Genomic DNA, 21,530 nt, shown 5'->3' on the forward strand with positions numbered 1-21,530 from the left:
GTTGACCACTGTACCACAGCAAGGCCTGTACAAACCATATTATGGTTAACAAGGGGAAGATTCCAATGACAAGCAAGGCATCTCATCAACTGTTGTATACTGATGAAAAGAATAGAAATGTTATGTTTTAATCCAGCAATTTAATTAAGAAAGTCACTGCATCCTAAACGGATTACAACAATACAATTTCTGTCTTCAAATGTCAGACAGAAAAATGGTGCAGTCCAAACAGAACCAGAGAGTTAGAAGTGGAACCACATGATCTATTACTACTCATTACATAGGGCACATCAAATACACACAGAAATACAAAACATAAGCCAAATGGACTCTTAACACTTACAATGTGAAAAGGGCATGCACTATAGGTGTAGAACATTAGATTAAAACGAGTGGCAAGAGTAATATCTGTCCAAGATGCATCACAGCGGATTGCAAAGTAATTGCCTACAGAAGAAGGATCACCTGATCTTGTGGGCACACTCAATTTCATGGGTGATCAGAAAATACAATATACGAAAATACTGTGGGTCTAATGTTCAATGTGAGTGCAACCACTAATGTAACAGAAAAAGTCAAGAGAAACCAAAGTAATCGTATGAAACCTCAATGAGAGGATCCTACAAAAAGGAGTTAGGTTCCCATCACCCACCAGAGGTGGCTTATCATCATCTGGGAACCATGGACAAGGTCATGGGTACCCACCACTATGATGATTGTGGTGGTTCCACAGTTGTCCCAGGCGTGAGTAGAGATATCGTTGCAATTGGTGGGGTGACGGTTGCAGTGCAAAAATAATAATAAATGGAAGTGCTATTAAAAATGGCTAACAAGACACAATAAACTTTATTCTGGCGCTGTCTTGGTGCCACTTAAAAACAGTGCATAGACAGCTTACACAAACAACTGTCAGATTTTCGGTCTACATGTTTCGGCTAATGGACCTGATTAACAACTCCCCTTCCAGCTCAGTTGTTCGAGCGGGGTACCGACGGAGAGAGCGGTGCCTTATTTCCTGAGCGGATGCCAGGTGAGGAGAGGTGCGTACCCGCAGCTACTCGGGTCTCTTTTACAAGCCACTGCCTGTAACAGTTCCATCGTGACATACAGGATTAATCAGGTTGTATTGGGTACCAACCTAGTCATCAATTATTTGTTGCGTTTTGTTTTTTCACACACTAATTGCAGTAGCATCAACATGGTCCTGATGAGAGCTTGGACTTCTATGTCCATTAGCCGAAACATGTAGACCGAAAATCTGACAGTTATTTGTGTAAGCTGTCTATGCACTGTTTTTAAGTGGCACCAAGACAGCGCCAGAATAAAGTGTGTGTCTTGTTAGCCATTTTTAATAGCACTTCCATTTATTATTATTTTTGCACTGCAACCGTCACCCCACCAATTGCAACGATATCTCTACTCACGCCTGGGACAACTGTGGAACCACCACAATCATCATAGTGGTGGGTACCCATGACATTGTCCATGGTTCCCAGATGATAAGCCACCTCTGGTGGGTGATGGGAACCTAACTCCTTTTTGTAGGAGCCTCTCATTGAGGTTTCATACGATTACTTTGGTTTCTCTTGACTTTTTCTGTTACATTAGTGGTTGCACTCACATTGAACATAAGACCCACAGTATTTTCGTATATTGTATGTTGATTTGGGGATTTTATACTGTTGTTGGTCTTTAAACATATCCCTTGGACTCTTCTTCGTGTGAAAGAGGGTTTTTAGAGTGATCAGAAAATACTACAAGTATTTCTGGGCAGAAACAGTAAGACTTTGGAGACAGGCTGAACACAAGAGCAATACCATAAAGAAGCAAAATAAAATTGGGGTCTTTATAGTAACACTTAAGAGATTTTGTGAATTTCAAAATTCACAATCCTCAGGGGAAAAAGATAGCTTGGTGATAACTCTTGAACCCAAACTTATGTGCTGCACACAGTATTGCGAATTACCAGACCAATGAGGTTGGAGAAAAACCGTTAAAACAGATGCTACTGAAATTGCTTCAGCAGTCATTGTGGCATACTGCCCATCTGAATTCCTGTCTGTACTTAAAAACCCCACTACCTCTAACAATAACATTTACGACCAAATTTCTGTGAAAAAGGAATGTCATGTCTGCTGAGTCTTCCTGGCATACATGCACATGTATAACAAGTGCTCTTAGATAGTGGACCAAGCTTCTATTTCAAATACAAAAGTTATGTTTTTATACATTTATCTTTTAAATAGCCTGTAATTAGAGGTCACTATTCTCTCTAACAGCAATCTGTCTATGCTACTACCACCTTGACTGAGAAGGCACAACAATCAAGCTGTAAGGAGGCAACCACAGGTCAATGATTCTGAGCATAGTAATCAAGCTGGTGTACAGTGTCTGATCTAAATGCTGATAAAAGCTGGGATTATTTCATAGTGGGCTAGAAACGCTGCCTAAAAAAGAAGCATTGGCAAAGCCAATAAATCTCTCCTATGCAAGAGCTATTGGCTTTGCCAATGTGTTTTATCCATGATGTACACCAGCGTGACTGCTGTTGAGCATGGCTAAAACTCAGTGGCATAGAGTGGAATGGCAAAGAGTACGTAGAGTAGAATGGCGAAGAATGGCAGTGAGTGCTGCGTATTGGAGTGGCATAGGAAGGACTTATGTAGAATGGCACAGAGTAGAGTGGCACAGCGTAGAGCGCACTGGCATAGTTTGCACTGGCGTAGAGTGTTGTATAGTGGCATGGAGTGCAGTGGGGTACAAGGCAGTGTCTTAGAATACAGTGGCACAGATTCGTTTGGCGCACAGTAGAGTGCAGGCACAGAGTGCAGGGGCGCAGAGTTGACTGATTCAATGGGCAGTGGTGCGGAGCAGAGTGCAGTGGCGCAGAGTAGAGTCAAGTGGCATAGAGTGCAGTGGTGCAGAGTAGAGTAGCATAGAGTGATGTAGAGTATAGTGCCATAGAGCGCAGTGGCGCAGCCTAAAGCGGAGTACAGTAGAGTGGAATAGTGCAGAGTGGTGTAGAGCTCAGTGGCAGAGAGGTCAGGGTTGCACAGTAGAGGGTCAGAGTGCAGTGGTGTAGAGAGCAGTGGTGTAGGGAGTAGTGATGCAGAGTAGAGTGCATTGTCGTAAAGTGCAGTGGTTAAGAGTCGAGTGGTGTAGAGTGCAGTTGCAGTACAGTGGCATAGAGTGCAGTGGCACAGAGTAGATTGTTTCAGAGTAGAGTGAAGTGGCAGAGTGGTGTGGGGTAGAGTGCATTAGCATAGAGTGTCATAGAATAATGGCATAGAGTAAAGTTGTGTAGAGTGCAGTGGCATTAAGTGCAGTGGTGCAGAGTAGATTAGAGTGGTATACAGTAGATTGGCGTAGAGTGCAGGGACATAGTATTGAGTGTTACAGAGTAAAGGGTACTGCCGTAGAGTGTATTGGCATAGGGTGCAGTGGCATAGAGTACAGCGTCAGAGTGGAATTGTGAAGAGTAGATTGGTGTGGCCTAGACTGGAGTGATGTAGAGTGCAGTGGCGAAGAGTGCATTGGCATAGTGTTCCCATTTCTGATCTATTCTGAAATACTTACACAGTTCCTTTAAATGTTGGAGAAAAACTCTTGCCTACCCCCAATGTCCAGCAGGACTGTCACATAAATCCTCTCACTTTGAAGTCAGAGAAAGAAAAGTAAACGAGCCTTCAGAAGACAGCTTCTGACATTTGACCTCAGTCTTTGAATGCACAGCAAATGTGATGAGAAAAGAACAAGATTCACAGGCCTGTTTACAGAAAGGGAACACTCAGAAGGATACTGTAAATAAGGCTTGGGCAAGGGAAGGTATGACCTCAAGCAGGACAGTCTAAAACAAATAAAGCCACCTAATGTAAAGCTAGAAAATGTGAGTTACAAACCAGAACGCCAATGGTAAGCAACAGGCAGAATTCAGTCCTAGGTCAACTTTCTGAATATTCCCAAGTGGTCTTTAGCAAACCAGACAGCTGTGCTGTCTGGTAGGCTGCGACCTAATAATACACTTTCTAACGGACAGTCAAAGTAAGATGTTACATGCTGGCATGATCTCATTTAAGTAGGCATAAAATATCTGTAATGTCATGTTTCGTATTCTCCGAGGCCTATGTAGCAGTACTCAGATAGCCTCGGGGAGGCAGAGTCTGCACAGTTCAATTTTGATTACAACTAGATCTTTAATATCTCATTTTTTTAGGAAGCCATATAACTGGTTCCTTCCAACCTTTGTGAACCTTGACATCTGTAATGAACTATTTCTTCATTTTCGTTAAGAATATGCTCATGGTGTCAGTGCTAATTGCTTGAACAATTTGGCAGGTATCGCATTAATCACTCTGTGAGCCTCAAGTCTTACTTTTCAACTTGAGCACTTGAGATTTTAGTAAAGGCATAGAAAACATGGCACACTTATTCAGCACCCACTATCTGACTATCTAGATTCAACATGCTTCATGGCACTGCTGTATCTTCATGTGTATTTCAGTTCACATTTTCCTCAAGCATTCTTGTGAAATCGTGCAATAGCATCAAATTTATTTTGCAAAAGATAAGTAACATCTGAACTATCTTCTCCTCCCTCCACTACAATTTTCAATTTTTTTCTTCAATTGGGATGCCATATATCATCTTCATTCCTAATCGTTAATTTGTACTGACAAATATATATTCTTTAAAGTTCTTGTTCATGTGAAAGATTCCATTTCCTTGCCAATACAGTTTCTTCACTTTGTCCTCTAAGTTCATCTCATAAAACCTTTATCTGCTTGTTCCATATGCAACCGGATACCCAAGTTGCTTAAAAACCATCCTACTTCTCTTTAATGAACTTTCTGTCCAAAGTCCATTCTGCAGTGTTGCCCCAAACTTTCAACATCTACTTTTCGTATGCTCTGTTCCAAAACCATTACAATTGTTGGTATTAGGGTCCATTTTTATTTTTCACGTTGCCATATGGTCAGACAGAAAGGGCGCAGTCGCCTGTATCCCTCGTGTATCTGTTGCAAAGATCCATTCAAAAATGTGTGACAGACCTTAAGCTTCGGGCCAATAACATGCGACTCTTAGGATCTACATTTCTACTAATGGTTTCTGGGTCCATTCCCCCCTTATTTTTGCCCAGACACTTAAGTGACTCCACTATATAAATTACGTCAAGAGTCTGCAACCAAATTAGCAATAGGCACCAGAAAATTACCACACTGAAACTAATAAGTCTATAAAACAAAATAAAATGTTTCAAAGAACCAGACCAGTGGAGCAGGAAGGAACTTTAGGGCAATTTAGTGTTGGACATTCACCATTTAATGCCCTTGCCAATAACTCTCCAAAGCAGAATTTGCTACTCAACACAGTTTTATACTTGTAGGAGGTTCCCCTTCTTCCTCCGTAATTTATAGCATTTTAAAAATGCACAACATACCCTCCTTTACCTCAATGTAGTTATGTCATATTTCACGTTATCGCATCCCCGTTTTCCTTTTGTCAGATGTCACCATACCTGTCCACCCTGTCTTCGGTACCATATACATTTACAGGTCACCTACCAATGCATGCCTGCAGCAGTGCCACTGTCCTTATTTCTAGGTCTCAGAAGCGCTCCTGACGATAAACTGCGTTGAATTGAAAAGCATCAATTGTTTAGCAAGGCATTGACTGGTGTCGCACATTGCCTATAAAGTACCAATACCCAGTAGAAAGGGAGTGCCTAGTGGAAACCAGTTGCTACACAGTGCTATCTTATGTACCTAAACTACCCACAAATGTTGGGTCAATGACAAACCAGGTAGAGAAAAAGCTTAATCATGTATCCGTTTATCTACTTTTACACAAGATAATGCCAACTAATTGTGATACTTTCCTAAACAGCATGAAAGGATTACAAGGGCAACAAGAAATGCAGAACACCTTTTATCTAGACCACTACAGGCCACGAACCCCATCCACGCAATTGTTTTGGACGCTGTCAATGTTATTTTGGGGAGCTTGAATCCTAGTTTATTTATGGCAGTGTGAGATATCTTTATTGTCTGTCACTATCTCTCCACATTGGCTGTTTGTGCTCCAGGTATGTCACATAACTTATGTACTTGTCTCAAGAAACCTCCGATTCTCCATCCTAGTGTCGCCACGTCCTCAAACTGCCTATCCACATGCCCCAGAGTGCATTCATATGATCCCAGCTTATCACTCTGTCTGTCCAAGGATCTCATGATCCTCACTCAAACACACTAACAGCTCTATGTAGCTCTAGGACTTAAGACAGTCTAGGTTGTAAGAAGATACCCAAGCCCATGGTGAGAATACAGGCGCTCAAGGCTCAGAAAACCCTTGAAAAAGGAGGATAGATATGAGCATACACCTGAACACTCCATATTACCCGTCGATGGCAAACAGCCACCGTGGGTATACTCAAAATATGTCCACAATTGTGCCAAAGTATGCAAAAAAAAGTGCAAAAAACGCAGAGCCTCAGAGGAAGGTCGGATTGTTTTTTAAAATTATTTTTATTTGCATTTATAATCATACAATCTTTATATATTCACATGAAGCAATTCATGATGTATTAGCGATCAAGCACATTTTGCGTAATTTCTGCCCATTCGGACAATGGGCCTATGTTAGGCAACATTTTATATCATACACTTATAAACAGGAGAAAAAAACAAATTAGGGATTGAAAAAACAAGGAAATGCTTCCTACGTTTGACTATGTATTCCAATAGGATCTGCATGCAAGCAATGTCCTCTACTGCATCCGACTCGGTTGTGTCTTATACGCATTATTTATCAGTCCCTGGGGCCTGTCAGGCACCAGATCAGAGGAAGGCGTGATTGGTCAGAAGCTGCTAGAGTCTCTACTTTAAAGATGGATGTACACCTTTACCTTCACAGCACTAACCTCAATAATAAAGTGATCAAAGTGACCAAGGCAAAAGTTACAAATAACAGCAGAAAAAAAAAAGATTTAAAAAGAAATTGTATGAAAAAGTTATTGTTGCTCACATCTCTTGTTCTTCCCTCAACACACTTAAGTCTAGGGCCTACTTCTTAGCAAATGTCTTATACTCAAAAAATCCAGGTTTCAACAGTTGCTTCGGAGGACCGGAACTGGAAATTAAACACTTCCAAAAACACACTATTACTACTACATTCATTTAATGTCTGGATCACAAAACATGAAAAACTGCTGGATTTCATTGAAGCTCGGATATCTTTGTGTTTGAAGAGAAGGATAAAATTTAGGAATCTTTCATACGCTCTGAAATTAATTGGCTGATGCAAGGTTGGTGTTCTACCTGGAACAAAGCACTGTGCACATAATACTGGCACAGATTTCTAGTTTTGACTTAGTAAGAGATTACTGACCGGTTCAATTATAATCGCACACAAAATTATCCCAAACATTAAACAGTAGTGACTTTGTCAAGTTTTGCTCCTGTGCAGTGGCCAACCACACAATGGAGGTTAATAGTTCTTTGGAGAGCCTCTGCTAAGAACATAGAGTAATGCCACTTTATTTACTAGGCTATTAGATGAAACTGGAGTCACAGTAAGGATTGTCAGGTGGATTTACGTAAGCACATTAGTGTTATCACATCCATTATGTGCAGTGCTGGTTTCACTGCAGACACTAGGCGACTGCAGCACACTGAATAGGGACAAATTTACTAATGAAAGCCCGATTTAAAGGAGTAGTACACCATCCTTCGAATTTATGGTTTAAACGTTCTAGCGCACAAGATACCCACCTACCATGAAGTGGGATTTTTCATGTTAGTTTGCATTTCATAAGATTTCTACTTTACCCTTTACAAGCAAATCAGTTATGCGCCCATTATTACGACCAAAAGCCATTATTTGAAGCTTTGGATATTCAATTCCACATTGTTATTTCAAATAAAACTTTAGGAAAATCCTCTGGCAACAGCTGTAACTCCACAGATGTTGAATACATTACAACAAATCACTTTACAAAAATAGGCAAGAGTTTTGGTTTATAAGCAAAATAATACATTTTATGTCATTCTGGGATCCACCTAGAGATCTAAACATTGAGAAAGAAAGCTGTGAATATCTGACCTTATTTCAGGCCATTTTTATCTGAATCTTCTTAGATCACGATCCCCAGTCCTCACCCGAGCCCAAATATCAAAATAGATTACCTGCATCAGGCATAGTTATGAGGGTCATGTGCCAACCTCGAGCACAGAATGTAGAAGCACGTGCAACCATGATACTGTCAATTGGTGTTGTGTATCCTTTAGTTATATATCCTACCTGCGTTTCCATTTAATGACTCGTGCTTGCGCGAGACATAGAACTTAGGAGTATGTCATTAATGTTCTAGATCTAGGCTTCATTTTGTACTGGCTGCCTTGACGATAAGCTGTGCTGCCTGGCACTTGCTTGTTCCCCTTTATATGCTACTTCTTCAATAAAGCATTTAACCAGCTGCCATCTCCTTTACTACAATTGGCGACGATCGGAAACGGAACCACCATCTATTTACTTGCTTCTGGAAAAATTATGGGAGGATTTGGATCACCACGCTGGAGATAATTATTGTCCGCTACTACAGAAGAGGGTGTTGAGGATCACCGCACTGTTCTCACTAGTTGGATATTTCTACATTCGTGAATTGACTCCTAGTGAGTATTCACAAGGTAAGATTACCTTTTCAACGAGGCTTGGAGACCGTTAGGAACCGCCATCGGCTGCATCTTTCGAGCAGCGGCGTGGTTCCAATCTCCAACGCGGCTCGCGAACTGATGTGGATGTGTAACTGAGACCGCGGGGCCACAAGCACACGTGATAAGGTCATCACGCCGGGTCACGTTACGTGACCTTGCGTAACGACCATTTTGGGAGGAGAAACGCTTTGTGCAGAATGATCCGGAGTTCACTCTGATGAGCAGGACAATATAGCTCTGAGTTGATTCCTGCAACAAGGATTCCTTTATTTTGGTGCAGTTGTGAAACGGACAGGGGAACAGGTGAGATTATCGGGGCACGACAGGATTATTATTATTATTATTTTTTTGTGTTCGGTATTTCCAAACAGTGTATCCTTGTGACATTACCGGTGCCTTAGTGCACCATCAGTATTTTGATCCGCATTATTACTATAATTTATTCATACCGTGATAACATACTACCGTATAGAACAAGGAGATCAAGGTGTTACTGTAGAGGAACAAACCATGGCACAACAGAATTTTACCATCAGTCCTCCCCACCCAGTTTGGGCTACCGGTTCTCAGCCTAGTATTAAGTGCTTAGAGTGGAAGGAATACTTTGTGAACTACGTATGTGCCATTGACGAGGCTGGTAAAATGAAACCTGAACAAAAGAAAAGAATACTTCTTCACTCTTTAGGCCCGTGGGATTAAAAACTCATTCTCGCATGTCAAAAATTACTGATGCGGCATTGGACGTTTTTGAGTGCGCACTTAAAGACATGGATAAATATTTTGCTCCAAATGTGTGCATTGGGGTGATAAGACAAGTTCTTTCAGAGGAAGCAAAACAAGGAGGAACTTGTAGATGAATGGCTTGATGATTTAAAGAAATTGGCGATGAGACTGCAAGTTTGAGGATCTCCATGACGACTTGATTCGTGACCAATTGGTTATGCATAACAATTCGCCTATACAGGATCGGTTATGGGTGAATGGAGATGCTCCTCTAGAGGACGTGTTGGCCATTATGAGGAAATCAGAGATGTCAGGGAGATGTGCCAATGTTTTAAAAGAGTCTGAGAAAGACTTGGCGAAGGACTCTGCATGTGTTTTCAAATTACAGGTCCATGCTAAAAACCAAACTCAACAAACTTTTGGACGTTGGCCAAACCAGTCGCCAAGAAACTTAAGAGGTGACAGGAGGATGGAAAAGAGAAGGTGCTACCGCTGTGACAGCAGAGAACATTTGGCCTTTAGCAAAAATTGCCATGCTTTAAAAACAAGCATTTACAATGCAATGGTCTCGGCATTGTTAAAGTAAGAGCTATTGGCATTGCTCATGACATTATTTTTGTTTATGTTTTTAAAACATTTAAAGAAACGGCATTGTTATTTACAATGTCAATAGCTTAATCTCTCTCAAATGCGAGACCTATTTTTGTGCAGGTTTCCTTCCTGCACAAAAATATTCATCCCCTCAACGCAGGCACCCTTGCACCATGGTACAAAGGTACCTGTGTTGGCACACGGCAGCCCATCATGCGCCAGTGCAGGGGAAAAGGACAGGAATGCGTCGTATCTGATAGATATAGTGCATTCCTGCCCTTTTCGTTTGCCATAGGGCAGAGCAGCAAAAGCAGATAACAGCAAAGCACATTGGTAAGACCTCACGTTGCTGAGTCTGGCCATCAGGGAAGCAAGCACGCGTTGTGTGGTCATTCTCCGCTTGTGATATTGTCCATCAACATCTATGCGATACTGACGGCATAGAAAGAGATGTCAGACTAATTGAGAGAATGTTACAATTCAAAAAAATGGGTGCAAGTACGGGCTTAACCATAAAATTGCTCCAATCCAAGATGGCCGCTATCAGTATTCTAATGTGGAAGTATTCCGGTCGAATTAGCAGAAATGTTTATTTTGGGCAAAATTTGACCTGCTATAAACAACTGGATGCGACTCAATTCAAATTACGCACTAGGCAAGAGCAATATGCTGTCTAAAAGAAAAAGAAACAACATCCTGGAAAAAGCAAACACTCATAGGGAATGAAAGATTAAATAAAGCATGTAAAATGTAAGCAGAAACAACATGGTGAACTTAACGCCTTTACAGTCATAATGCAGAAATCAACGAGTATTTTTCCCTGAAAACTACAGGACCCAGAAAGGACCCATTTCAATGTCCACTGCTTATATGCTTACAAAACGTAAGCAGCCTGGTTTAAAAAGACCACATTCGTGAACACAAAGCCGCCGTATACATTTTGTTTTCCAATCCACCCATCAACCAGGTATTGCAGTACCTCCAGGTTTGGCGCACTTCCCCACCAGGGAAAAAACAGAACTTCACTGCAAACTCAGTAAAGTGACGCTAATGTTTTTGGGGTTTGAATAAAACCAATATGGCCACTTTAAGAACACTCCGTCTTTTTTTTTTTGTATTGATTTTTCATATTATGAACCTTTTATTTCTGAGGCTGCACTTTGCAATAGAAAAATGTACAAACGGCATTTCCAGAAAAAGTTTTTTTTTGCATCCATTTCACAGAGGAACAAATGAACGACAGAAAGAAAGAGAGGGTGAGAACCATTTCTTGAGTCATGGTTTTCGGTAAGTGAGGAGGAGTTAGAGAGGGAATAAGAGTAAGAAAGGGTGGGGGGGCAGCTGCCAGCGGCAGAGCAGAAGCTGATATTACAATTTCTAGTGGTGTTGACTCATTCCGCCGAGTGGACGACATCTCACACATCTGCCATTGCTTGGTAGTGAATACATAGGGTTTTGGTACAGTTCCTACGAGGGAAACTCGATATAAGGCTCCACTGTGAAGAGGACACCACATAATGTATGGCTTTTTTCACTTCTACTAGCGGGTTATTATTCACGCTTTGTAGGTCGGATTATGAGCATCTGTTTCCAAAGTATGTACCCAAAAGTATGATGGCAAGCATTCTAAACTCTCCACAAGACAGCATGTTTATGTAAAGACAAGTTTAACTGAACTAGACCTGTATTATCTTTTCAAACTCTCACGCTTTTCACCCAACAGTCCACATCCGCGTCAAACTACAACCAACACCAATTTCGACCACACACACACACACACACACACAAAGGAAACCCAGGAACCAGATGACCATCGGATCGCAGCGGAACCTAGTCCTGCCGATAAACGTTCATTTAACGAAACAAGTGAAGTAAACTTACATGGCAACCCAAAAAGCCCTTACAACGCAATATACCCCTGCTCCCAAGCAGTCAGTAGTATGTTTACACACAATGGTGTTTTAACAAAATACACGCAGGATCTGTGATGGTTATAGTATGTAGTTTCCGTATAAGAAATACTGTATTTAGGATCGTACAGTCTGCAGACTTCTTTAGCATCCGCAAAACATACAAGGTGGTTCCATCCGAGCACACCGCGTCCTGGCACGAGATGGACCTCCCCACAGCCCGACCAGAGTCAAACATACGGCACTTCCTGCAGAGTCACTAATCAGACCGGAAGACCTTCGCTGCATGTCCCTTCCCACTACTTCTTTTTGCATATTTATAAAGCGTGAACTAAACCCGAAGGTATTGGAGCGATTTACATAGCACCGCATTTACATTACACATTCAGGCACGGGGAGATTAAGTGATCTGCCCAGAATCACAGCATGTGGACGCGACCCCGAGGCTCGAACCCTGGTTTCCAGCACCAAAGTCGGCAGTTTAAGCCGACGGACCACATCCTCGCCACTACCCGATGAAGCGATGCCTGTACCTCCGATGACCGCCCCTCCCTCAACGAGAGCGTGATGCCCACCCCGAGTGTACCCTGCAGCCCTTGAATGTTTGGCCCTCGGTCCCGCAGAGTAACGAAAGCATCACGACCATGTCGGTGGACCCTGAAAGCCCTGGACGCGGGCCCCGTGGGCTCACCCCGCAGTCCCTCGTCCCGCGACACAATGATGCTGCTCTACACCCCGCCTACTGTCCTCACCGCCAGATCCGGTACTCGCCTACTACACCCAGTCGCCCCTAGGACCCTCCGACATGGCACAACAGTTTTTTTTTCAAATGTAGAACAGAACTTTAACCAAAACTCATCTTTAATCCGGTCACAGAAGTCGGAGGTGGTGAACTTCAGCTGCTGTGGCAGGTGAGACGAGCCCGAGTGCCGGCTTTGTGAAAACATCATGTCCGTCGGGCGGTGTCCGGGAGGGGGGTGGGCGTCTCCCCGCGGCTCCCCTGGCGCTCTCCCTGGCTGGCCTCGTTCGCTGTCCCCCGCCTCCGCTCTCCGCCTCTCACTGCGGCGCAGGTTCCCGTAATGGCGGCTCAGGAAGGGCACAACAGTTTTAAATAACGAATTTCGAACTCTGACTTAAGAAGAAGATCCTGTATTGTTTGTCAGACAGAATGTGGAAAGGGCTGGGGGGGCGCAACAACGGCCGGATGCTGTGGAATAGCAACGAGACCTCTCTCCACCACCTGCACGATCTCAGCTTCCCCTCCACCAGCCATTTAATAATAAAAAAAGAACAAAACTAACCTTTAAACATCTACGACGAGGGCACCGGAAGACACGACCGCCTTTCTCCGAGGCACAGCAGAAAATGCCTCGGAGAAACGCCACGTCCTTTTCGGATTTGGGGGCGTGTTTTGCTGTTGTCTCCTCCCTGAGACTTCTCGCAAAAAACACGCCCCCCCGATCCGAAAAGGACGGGGCTTCAACGGAGTGACTGGACCTCTTCTCCAGTGGCTGGCCAGCATTTAAGAGGCCAGCCAATGGAGAACAGGAGAGAAGAGGGGCGGGTGCAAGCCCCTCTTCTCAAAGTCACTCAAACTCATTAAATCTCGGAGCGAGACTGCGCAAGCGCAGCCTTTCGCAGCCGAGACCTAAAAAAGTGGTGTTTGTGGTTTAATAGGTAATTTTAGCAAAATGTGTTGCAGGCGTAGTAATGTGAAGTACGTATACAGCGAAGAGGAAAATACTGAAGGGGATATTGAGGTAGAGGAAAATTGCATTAAGAATTTGTAGGGGAATTTTATTCTGAATGTTGGAGAAGCTTCATTGAAAGGTAAACCAATTTGTAAATTATCCTTAGGCGGGGTTACAGTAAATGTCTATGCTGACTCAGGGTCACCTTATACTATTGTAAATGAAGAAGTGTGGAGAACAAAGTTTGTGGGGAAGATTGGTCATCATCTCAATGTTTCAGATGCCAATCCGGTAAGTTTCACGGGAGAGAAGATAAACATGCTGGATACAGGTGGCTTACCTTCCTTTTTAAAGGAAGGTCAGACAGAGGTAAATTGTATGTTGCCAAGGTTGGACCTTCTGTTTTAGGCTGGCACGATCAGAAGAATCTACATATCATATTAGATCCCAATAGTGAAGAGAAAGTGCTTATAATGGATGAAACTAGCAAATTAAGTGAAATTCTTCATAAAAAATTCCCAGATGTATTCGGTCAGGAGTTGGGGGCACTTAAAGGATTTGAACACCGTATTGTGCTTAAAGAGAATGCGGCACCTAAGGTGCATAAGGTGAGACCTATTCCTATGTTGATAAGAGATGAAGTTAACTAGGAATTACACGTTTTATTGTCAAGAGGGGTCATTGAAGAAATAGACACCTCAGAATGGATTTCTCCAGTCATCGTTGCACGAAAATCGAATGGAAAAATCCATCTATGCATTGATTTACGCCATCTCAACAACAATATTGTTGTTGAGAGATTTCCCCTTTCAAAAAGCAATAAGATGGTGTCTTCCTTGAAGGGGGCAACCTGGTTTTCTACCATAGACCTTTCCACAGCTTACCATCAGGTCGTGCTGGAACCTCACTCAAGAGGGCTTACTGCCTTTATCACCCCCTTCGGGTGCTACCAGTTTAGACGCATGCCTTTTGGTCTTGCATCAGCCGCGGCTGTCTTTCAGCGACTGATGCACAGACTTTTTGCAAGATTGAAAGGGGTTGCCTTCTTTCAAGACAATATCTTAATTGCTGCTAAGGGAAAGGATGAACAGGACTATTTTGAATGAGGTTCTACGCACATTACAGGTTGCTGGTTTGACTGTTGAACTTTCACAGTGCAAATTTGCACAAAGAAGTGTTTCATATTTGGGGCACGTCATTAATGAGGAATGGGTGAAACCGAAGCCTTCACTTATTAAACGCAATTGTTGCAGCACCCGCTCCCACTTCTAAAGAAGAAAATCAGGTCTTTTCTGGGTATGGCAGAATATTGTGCTAAATTTATAACAAATTTTGCATCCAAGGTCTACAATATTTGTGCTCTTCTGAAAAAGAATGTCAAATTTGAGCGGTCTGTTGAGTGTGAGAAGGAATTTTCTTTGATCAAAGAGGATTTACAACGTGTCAATGCTTCGGGTAGTTTTGACCCCAATCTAGAGTGTTTGCTAACCACGGATGCGAGTGATAAAGGACTGGGAGCAGTTCTTTCACAGAGAGGGAGTGATGGTAGGGAGAAAATCATTTTGTTTGCTTCTAGAGCTAGTCTCCTGCAGAGAGCAAGTACCCCATCATCAAAAGAGAAGCTTTAACCTGCGCATGGGGTTTGAAAGATTTTCAGGATTTTGTTTGGGGGAAACTTGTAATCATTTGCACGGATCAGCGACCTTTGGTATGGATTTTAACCACTGAAGGAAGTGTGGGAGCCTCTGCTAGGTTAGCCAGAATTTCGATGCGGATGAAGGAGTATATTTATAAGATCATTTATGTACCTGGCAGAGACAATGTGGTCGCCGACTGTTTATCTAGACTACCGGCTCTATTGGAAGAGTGTGTTGATGACCCTTGGGGTAATTACAGCATAGCCCTTATTCATGATTCTGGTACACCGGCCATCCCCAAAACAGAATGGGTGGAAGAGCTACACAAGGATAATGATTTAAGGGTTGTTTCGGATTACATCTGTAAAGGGTGGCCTGGGAAAGACAACATTGCTGCTGATTTGAAATCCTTTTGGGATGTACGTATGGAGTAATCTTGTGACAAGGATTTATTAATCAGAGGTGACCGTATCATTCCTCCAAGAACTTTACGTAGTAAAGTTTTACAATTATGCCATGAAGGCCATTTTGGAATTGTCAGAATGAAATTGATTGTTAAAGGAGTCTTTTGGTGGCCTGCAGTCGATAAAGATGTTGAAAACTTTGTCAAGTGGTGTTCTATTTGCTGCTCTGCTGAAAGGCTTTAAAAACCTTGAGACCCCCAATGAGTGAGGGTTTAATTCCCAGTCTTCCTTGGGAGACTGTTGCCATTGACATCTTTGGACCGGTTGGTGATTTAAAAGAGTAATGGGTTGGTGATAATTGACCTTTTCACTAAACGGTCTAAAGTTAAGATTGTGGATAGAGTCTACACCCAAGTTGTTTTAGAATTTTTGGACAGTATTTTTGTTTTGGAAGGGCAGCCTGTTTGTGTGCTTAGTGACAATGGTGTACAGTTTGTGTCGAAATTGGCCAAAGATTATTTTGACAGGTGTGGGGTGAAACACAAAACTACATCACTGTACAATCAGAGTGGTAACGGCACCGTGCAGTGCTTTAATAGAGTAATTAAGGGAGTGATTCAAGCGGCCATGAGTAAACAGTTGGATTGGAAGTTAGAGATACAAAAAGCTATTTGGGCTTATAGGGTTACCACTCAAACCACAACTGGGTTATCTCCTTTCATTATGATGAGAGGGAGGACGCCTAGGTGTAAATGAAACCCTAGTTGGCTTTTTGAAGGGAAAAAAACAGTGGTCTCCTGTTGAAGTCAAAAAGGATTTAGGGTCTATTCACATGAAAAGCAAAGTATATTACGATACTCATCATGGCACTAAACATGTTCCTATTAAAGTGGGTGACTGGGTTCATATCAGAAAACCTATTAAAGTCTCAAAAGGTTACAGTAAATTTGAGACACCGCAGCAAGTTATTGAGATCCTACGCAATTCCATTAGACTTGGTGATGGTAGGGTGTGGAATCTTAAGAATGTTGCTCTGGATGTTATTCAACAAGCTGAACAATGTAATCAGCAATCTGCACGTTCATCCAATTTTGATTGGGTGGAGGACTATTTTTATAATAGTACTTTACAATCTCATTTGGGTTCAGATGGTTACATTCCTGTACAAGTCACTCCGTGAGAACAGAAACTGGACCCTAATGTTCCACCAGTAATGACACCCCTGATGTTTCTGCTTCTACTTTAACAGGAGGTGAAGAGTCTTCTGCTACCTTTGAACCCATTCATGAGTCGCATAATTCAAATGTTGATAACTTATGTAAGAGGAAGAGAGTTCTTCCTGCTTGGTTGAATGAGTATGTTATGTGATCATATTACTGTACCCTCCTCCTTGTTCCAGGTTCTGTCTTGTTCCCTTATTCATTTGTTTCTTTTTACCTTACCATGTTTATTTTTGTGTTTTTGAAGAGAGGGGGGATGTGTTGTGTATCCGTTAGTTATGTATCCTACCTGCGTTTCCCTTTAATGACTCGTGCTTGCGCGAGACATAGAACTTAGTAGGTCATTAATGTTCTAGATCTAGGCTTCATTTTGTACTGGCTGCCTTGAAAATAAGCCGTGCTGCCTGGCACTTGCTTGTTCCCCTTTATATGCTACTTATACAATAAAGAATTTAACCAGCTGCCGTCTCCTCGCCTTTACTACAATCAGATGTGTTCTTTTTCCAATCTGCAGTTTTTTCCAACAGTACTTTTGCAAAAGTGTTTCTTATTGCTAAGTACAGAATGAGAAGGTACCTTTTCTGGCCGTCCTTTGGGCCTTTTATATTTTATAGATGGGGACTAGTAGGTCACCCAGCAAGAATATGCTACAACCACTGTTCAGGGAGTAGAGATACAAGGTATAAATTACAATGGGGCAGAAAGAAAAAATTTGACAGCCACCGGAACACAGTTGTGCAAGACTTTTTAGCATTATCAATTAGTTTTATTACACTGGCGATTGTATCAAAAACGTCTGTTGGGTGAGTTATTGTTTTCTTTTATTTCAATTAATGTTCACAATATACGAGTGTATTAGAGAATATACAGAGTGACTTGTATGTTAGCAACCAACCATCACCAGGCCAGGGACTTTACAATCATCCTTTCTGATCGTGTCTGCCTTCTAGGTTCATTGATATCGTAAGGATACTATTTTTTTATTTGCTAAAGCCTCTAACATATTGTCTTTGTTATATGTACATCAAATACTACATGAGTATGGGTTCTCTTTAAGTCCTGCAAAGTGGATTTTGCTTGAATGGCACAACAACCAACCAAAAAACAGGTTGACGATCTGTTGTCTGTATGGATAACAAAGTTACTAATAAGTTGAGGCGTGCCATTAACCCAAATTCATAAAACTTGCATCACATCTGGAGCTCGCACATTCCTACAATAATCTGAATAAGAATAATGTTACAAATTGAATGGTACTGAATAGAACCAACATTACTAACTACAACCTTTAAAGTTGACTAAATCAGTCTGATTTAGATTCCACTTCAGCACCTCATCAAGAGTAGTAAGTGATTTAAGAACACCAATTCCAAATCATAACATAAAAAAGGTATTTTCTACAGACCCTTCTACTTTGACAACAACTTTCTGTAATGGGGATGTAGATTTAATATACACTTAGCACTTTTTATATTCCGATAATAGCGAAGGTTCAACAAATCTACATATGATCGACACATTTAGGAGTTTATAAAAAGAACTCGTCAAGCCTCTATGTGACCTACAATGGAACTTCAGAAAAGTACTAACAGTCAGAGCACTCCAAAGGACGAAGGAGTAGATCAGGATAATAGTATATCTTCATGTGTCAAACTTTGGGTCATGTATCTCTACGTGGATCGAGACTGGTGATAAACAAAATCAGACCTGCTCTCCAAGACTTTTCTGGAGTTCAAAACAGAAATAGTTAAATAAATAGTAAGTCTGCTAGTGACAATAGTAAGGTGCTTTCAGAATGCAAGTAAGCCATGTACCAGGAGACTATGTTTAAGTAAAGCGAACATAATAAATACAAAACAACAACAAACCTCAAATGAAGCGAATTAGAAATGGGCAATTTTTATTTAGGTTAAATTGAAGGTAGAAATTAAATTGTGTACACGGTCACTCTTTTTTAACCGATGCTGTGTGATATTAATTAAAAGACTTTATGGTTGAAATAACAGCAAGGGAAAATGTTAAGAGGTTGAATTTGAGTCACGGCCAATGGACGTTGCCATCATTTTTCATCATTATACAATTCATTATTAGGATGTCTAGGGCCCCCTATGTTTGGCAAAGTTGTACTGAATTCTTAATATTGAATTGATCATTGCATTTGTTTGTTATAGTATTATTTATCTTCACAAAGAGCCAACTTGGAGAATGGTGTTCATTTTCCCTGCAGTAGTTGGCCAAGATGGCGTGTCTCTTGCATTCCATTCTGGCTATATTTCAACAACCCCCCACCCCCCCACAGCAACACTGGTCATTAGGAACTCCCAAACCTTCACTTACACAAAAAGTCCACATATTGTGAGAAAGCAACCCAATTAGTCGAAGGGAGGTTGGAGTGTCAGTGACTAGACCACAGGGAGATTGGGGTGTAGGACAATATTTGCTATGTCCCCGTATCCAATTAAAAAAAAATCCTGCTTGCATGTCATGCAAGGGGGTGAAAGTTGGAGAAATCACAACGGTAGGCAAATGGATGTTGGATAAGTTCCGTTTTTTTTAAGCTCCTAGCTGGATTACCTGAAATCAAGAGTACAATGCTGCACTCCAAGTCATAAGCACACTATATGGGCCGAATTGTTTCGTAATTATCTGGGTGACGTAAAATCCTTCTCTTTCTCTCAAGTGACAGTGTATCTGTTGGGTTTGTGGTATGTAAAAGCTGACTGGAGTTCTAAATGCCATAGACATGGCAGTGACTAGGTTTGGCTTGGACAATCATTTGCTGCCTGATGTCAAGTGTGGTCATTTTACACCTGTATTCAATTTACCAGATTCCAATATAAGGACAAAATTGTGTCTTTTCCCAGTCAAATGATCCCAAGCATCCTTTCCAAACTCTGAGAAAGGCAGCCTCTCCAACTCAAATAGAAGCATTACAGATTTCCTAAAACATTCTTGAGATTCTATCCTCCTTCCCCAGAAAGTTTTCATCCTACTGAACCAACAGGGTTATGGTCATCAAAATGTGGTTTAAGGTATGCTCTATCCAGTAGTGTAAGGGGCGAATGATTTATTCTAGAACGCTCAATGGAAACTTTGTTCGTCATTCAGGAGTCTTAAATCTCACAGATTACTAAGGGATATAGTTTATGTTTAATAACATGGTCTAGAAGGCTTTTGGAAAAGGATTGTGATTCTGTCACATCAGTGGAGATTTAGAACTTTAATGTTTTGTCTAAGGTGATAGATGACAAGTCTTAAAAAACTATTAATTCTCTCAGGTCTGCTATTTCTTTCGGCCACACCTTAGGGGCTGCAATCTATTAAGTGGAAACCAGGCTAGACATACCAGAACACACATGGGCATCCTGGGCACTCCTTCGAATGAGAATCTTAAATGAAAAATTGCTGCCTGGCAAATTAACATTGTTTCTGTGTAGAATTCAATGCAAGAGAGCAATGAAATATCCATGTGATTTGTAGGTTTAAATGTTCGCGCCAGAGTAAAAGATGCTCAACAGTTCTAGAAGGACAAGTAATCACAAAAACTGCATTTTCTAGACCACCTACCTAACAATGTACTCAATGCATGAACCCATTGGGCACTTGACAAACGCGTTATAGTCCAAGTCTAATCCTGAGTTGCTAATTTGTTAGAAGACTTTAAACTACAATTTCCTCGCCCACTCTGTGTTTAATTGATAATATAGCAAGGGGCCAATGGCATCACTGATGCCATTGGAAGAGGAGTGATGGATCCCAAGATGATTTTAGCTGGGTTAAGACTCATTCTCATGGCCACCTCCTAGCTGGGCAATTCCACGTCTAATAAGTGAAAGAAGCAGGATTTTCATCTTCAAATTATGACAAAGCCTGGATATTTTCTAGCACTAGCAGTCTTAGAAGAAAATCAAAGTTCTACTAGAGACAAGGAAGCTAATATTTTTTCAACTCTATTAAGTACTAAGTGTATCTTTTAGTCTGAATGGGTTAATTACTCAATGACTTCTTCATAACTTCACTCCTGGTCCTGTTTATGGTCAGACACAGAATTTCAAACCAAAAGGTGTAATACTTTCTCAATAGATACCATGATAAATATAGCTTCTGTTATTTGGCTTTCATAAAGTGCTTGTTTACCAATGTAGACAAGGACAGGAGGCGAAGAGTCTACATTAGCTAGCCTTAAACTGCCAGGTCTTCAACAGATTGTGAAATTTTAAGTGCTCGTATTAGGGTCTAAACCCAGTGGTGAAGATTTCAGAATTAAGTAGAATGGACGTGAAAGGCTCAACAATCAGCTACAAAGGAACAAAGAAGGCAAGGCTGTGAGTCTAAACATGATCGGAGTGGGCAGCAGAGAAAATAATTTAGGAATTTGCTTCTAAAGAGTACAGGTCCAGAGACATTGATGGCTCCGTGCACAATACAGGGAGATTTAAGCTCCTCTCTTCTGTTTCAATGGTATATGGTGGAAATTGCTCATTCCAATCAATAATCTGGGATCAGAGTTTTGAATAAGTTGGAAACAAATGATATCTGTATTTGGGAGATCCAAATATGAATGTTCACAAATTTGAATCTGGGGAAAAATTATTTAAGCCCAATACCCTATGAGGAAAAGTTAGAATACAATATAAAAGTTAAAA

The 21,530-nt window shown here is 41.5% G+C and overlaps 1 protein-coding gene across 2 annotated transcripts in view; it reads right to left on the reverse strand.

Annotated features, from left to right (window-relative positions):
• RNF121 (ring finger protein 121) overlaps nucleotides 1–21,530 on the reverse strand; it is a 326,737-nt gene that overhangs the window by 202,414 nt on the left and 102,793 nt on the right. The gene's annotated exons all lie outside the window — the stretch shown is intronic.

Source organism: Triturus cristatus, chromosome 8 (assembly GCF_964204655.1).
Source record: "Triturus cristatus chromosome 8, aTriCri1.1, whole genome shotgun sequence".
Taxonomy (NCBI): domain Eukaryota; kingdom Metazoa; phylum Chordata; class Amphibia; order Caudata; family Salamandridae; genus Triturus; species Triturus cristatus.